Below are 4,626 nucleotides of genomic sequence, written 5' to 3' on the forward strand. Positions count from 1 at the left end.
CCTAACCACTAAGCTAGGGGCAAAGTCCCTTATTCCTCCTGTTGAAGCTGTCCTGCTGAGCAGTTGAGAAGTAAAGATCCAGGCCAAAAAGAAAAGCAAGTAAAAAAAAGCATGCGACTATGGCCCAGTGACAGGGACAGTCACATAAGAGAGCTTGGTTTGGCTTTAGCTTCCAGCCTGTGCTTCACAGTGCTGTTTATGTATTTTGCTCCTGCACAACAGATCTAGCTTCTGCTCCTGCTGTCCACTCCTCACTGGAGCTGCTGCCACCAGCGCGTTTCATGCTGGGGTGACAGCTCCAACTCTAGGATGAAGCACAGCGAGGCGAGCTCAGGGTCTGAGTCCAGCACAGGGAATGGGGTACAAGGCACGCAGCAATGATGGTAGGCAAAGCAGCCAGAGGGCAACTTGGGCTCCATCTGCCCTCACTTGCCCTCCTGCTGCCAGTTGCCATGTCCACCAGGGCCCCACGTTCTGCAGCAGGCCACAGCCCCCTCCACCCCCGCACCATGCCCTTCAACTTCCAGTATCTGGCAGGCCAGATACAGGTGTTCTGCAGGCCAGATCTGGCCACAAGCAATATGCTTGACATCTTGCACTAGATAAACTACAATGGCCAAATTGAGATGCTGAAGTAACCTAGATATCTCAGTGGCTTTTTTACCATTGTGGATTAGCATGAATTCAAACACCTAAAAGCTACACAAGTGGATTTGCACTAGCCCTTGTGGTTTTTCTTCTCTTTCTTTTTTATTTAAAATGTACAGTAGCTTTAAGGATTCACAGTGAGCATTTGAATTTAGAAACACAAGAAGTTGGAAATACCCATGTGTTGTGAATTTTCTCCTGCTACCATGATTCACATGGCAGCTTCCATTCTGTACTCAAAGCTATTCAGATTGGTGGACCATATATTAATAAAGTGCAATGGACACCTCCTTGTCCACTTATGATCAAATAGCATCCCTCTTGCTTTCATAACAATTCTGCACATCAAATAGTGAACATATTTTTAGCCTCTTCTAAAGCTATTAGATCTGGCCATGAATTTTACAATAATACAGCTTTTTATAATGATGCAGACTTCCTCCTAGTAAAAAACAATAGGGCTTCCAGGATCCCATGACTTCATGGCACTCCAACCAAAGAGATTGCCACAGAAGAGGCACCAGAACCCACGACTCTGGGATTCATAGATGCTACGGTTGGAAGGGACCTCAACAGATCGAGTCCAACCCCGTGCCTAGGCAGGAAAGAGTTCTGGGGCCAGATGACCCCAGCCAGATGCCTATCCAGCCTTCTCTTTAAGACCCCTAAGGTAGGGGAGAGAACCACTTCCCTTGGAAGCCCATTCCAAATTTTGACCACCCTTACCGTGGAGAAGTTTTTCCCGAGTTCTAGCCTAAATCTGCTCTCTGTCAGTTTGTGACCATTGTTACCCCAAGAGGCTCCCTGGTGAACAGAGCATCTCCGATCCCTTGCTGCACCCCGCCATAATGAATCTGTATATGGCCACAAGATCACCTGTTAGCCTTCTCTTGTGGAGGCTGAAGAGATCCAGGTCTCTCAGTCTCTCCTCATAGGGTTTGTCCTGCAAGTCCCTAACCATATGAGTGGCCCTCCTCTGGACCCTCTCAAGTCAATCAACATCCTTCTTGAAGTGCAGCACCCAAAACTGGATGCAGTATTCCAACTGCGGTCTGACCAATGCCGCATAGACGGGAAGTATCACCTCCTTGGTTTTATTTGTCATGCATCTGCTGATGCAAGATAAAGTGCGGTTAGCTTTGCTGATTATTTTGTCACACTGATGACTCATGTTGGATGGTTCTAACACATGCACTGTCTAAGGTCAGGGATTGCCACTTCTAATAGCTTTTTTTCTGTACAAAGTTCATTATTTATATGTGCCCAATATACACCCTCTATTAATCCTGAGTCACAATGATGTTGCCCGGAACTGCAGAGCAAAGGCCATTTTCTGCTTAAATGCATGTAATTTCAAGTGATATGAGAATTGTGAACAGCAAAAAAGCTGTCATCCTGCTATCTTGAACTTTCATAGTAGTTCAAGGAAACAGTCAACATTCCTAAATAAACTTGCTTCAAATGCCCTTTGCTCTCCATACCTTAAAAAAACTGATTGATTCTAGCAACCTGGGATACTGTGTTAGGGAAGAATACAAACTGTTCTTCTGCAAGTTATTCTCAGTCTGAATTTTTTTGAGCTACAGACCATGCAGATACTTGCCACCAGGCTCAGACAGGCTCTAGAGCTCACCTGACTGGTGCCAGGGCTGCAGGGCTCAGCATGGCATGTTGAAACCCCTTTGGGATTCTGGCCCATGCTTCAAATCAAAGCCCAGGAAATGTCTGAGGAAAGGCAACTGACTCAGGCCAAGATGTGTGTGTCTGTCAATTTTGGGGCAACCAAGACGATTCAGACCCTACTGCTTCAGAAGCAGGCTTCCCTGGAGGCTTGCATTGTATCTTGGGAACTGAGCATCAGGCTGGCAGGTAAAAGCAGGGCACTTGTGACTGCCTGTGGCCTCTGCTTGCTGGGGGCACAGGGCACTCTCTCAGAGCACTTACTTGCTTATTGATTTAGATATGTATTTTGGTGCGTGTAGTGGTAGTTCGGGCATTCGAGCTATGAAAATGCCACTATTGGTCATCTTCTGAGATTCAGGGGCTTGTGTGCAGAATTAAGGATAACAAGGCTGCCAGCTCAAGGCTGGCTGTCGTCCAATAAGCTGCAACCTAAAAGCGCAGCCCTAGTTAGCTTGAGAATTTTTCTTACCCCCAAAACATGCCAAGCTCAGATGGGCTCCAGAACCCACTTGACAATACCAGGGGTAAGGGGCTCAAACATCCAGGGCTTGGCATGGCATGCTGAAATCTCATGCTAAGCCCTGCATCTTTGAGCCCCAGAGCTAGTCAGGTGGTCTCTGGAGCCTATCTGAGCTTGGCATGTGTTGGGATGGAATTTCAAGCCAACCATGGCTGTACTGTCAGGCTGAAGTCAGCAGCCCACATCCAGCTTTGAGCTCACAGCCTTCCCATCATTATTTCAGCCCCTGAGCCAACGGTGCACTTCTCATAGTCTGACAATGCAAACTACCACTGCATGCATACCAAGAAAAAGAAAGGAAGAAAAAAATGAAGTGTCCTGAGAGAGGGCCCTGTGCCCAGCAAGAAGAGGCCACAAGCAGTCTCAGATTGCTTTTACCTGACAGCATCATCCTCAGTCCCCAAGGTAAGACACAAGCCTCCAAGATTGCTGGCTTCTTAAGTGGTAGGACCCGAATGGCCTCAGCTCCCAGTTGTCCGAGCCACAAAAGACCAACAGTGGCTAATTCCTAGCAGTATCATTGGTGCCTATACAGACAAGCAGGAAGGAGTAGCAATCCAAAGGACAGATGAACTTTGGCAGTCTCTGTGATGTCCTAAATTTGGGCTCCAGGCAGGTAGCACACCACCCGGTCCCCAAATCTGGAGGACAGATTGGTGCCTCTGTCCCCCAGAGAAAGAAGTCACTAACCACCACCACCACTCTTATCTTGCTTCTTGGTACAGTGATCTATTCAGTGTCATTCCAGGCAGTGTGGATGGTACTCTGAGATGCAGCCAGCCTTTCCTTGCATCTCATCCAAACCAAAACTTCTGCCCCCAGCATCACCACTCAACCCAGCCAGGCTTCAATCTTGCTGCCATAACGAGGCCCAACTCAGGTCAGAATGCCCCAACCCAAGTACTGAAACCATCCCCATACACTACGTGCACCAAACCACTCAAGGCATTCCACCAATTAATTCTGCCACTCCCCACCCAGATCCAGATCCCTGAAAATCAAAACTTGAACCCAATCAAGTGAGCACCCTGCTCCTAACCTAAGCCCCAGGTCATAGCCAACTGAACGGCCCCTGCTCCATCTGTCCTAAGTCCTCAAACTTCAAAAAAGTAAGGCTTGTCTCCAGCCCAAGCACCCAACCAAACAAACTCAGACCCTAGCCTGAGCCTCCAAAAAAGGCTAAACAATCCAGATCCCATCATGAATCCCTAGGCTGCTCCTAACCCTGACAGTCCAAAGTAGTCAGGTCAGCAAGGCCCCTTATCCCAGCCAACCACTTTATGGCTGACCGTTAAACCAGTCCAGGCTGGCCTGAAGCATCCGGCATAGCCTAATATTTTGACCACTCCGTGTTACTGAAGTGGCCGGCTGGCCAGGGTCAGCTGACCCTCTATTTCCCCATACAGACTCCTGTATAGGAGCAAGAAGTATCTAAGCAACAGTGCTGAATCTAACCAACAACTTGGTAGTTCACTCCAGCTTGCTTCTAAACTCTGCTTCATCTCCCAGCTTCTCAACCCAGATTCCTTCTATGCTCCATTCTCTACATCATCTCCAAGCTTCTTAACTCCAGTTGCTCCTAAATCCCACTCTTGGAACATCCTTTTAGCTTCTTGATCCAGTTGATCCTCGGATTCTGCCCACCCATCCTGAGGGCCCAGGGATTCACCCCACAGCCCAGGGACCCCTGCCCATCCCAAAGTCAAGGGATTAAGATGCCCCATTCCTGAAATTGTAAGCCTTCATGCAACTAATTTACAGTACTACCACTCCAT

Source organism: Alligator sinensis, unplaced genomic scaffold (genome assembly GCF_000455745.1).
Source record: "Alligator sinensis unplaced genomic scaffold, ASM45574v1 scaffold677_1, whole genome shotgun sequence".
Taxonomy (NCBI): Eukaryota; Metazoa; Chordata; order Crocodylia; family Alligatoridae; genus Alligator; species Alligator sinensis.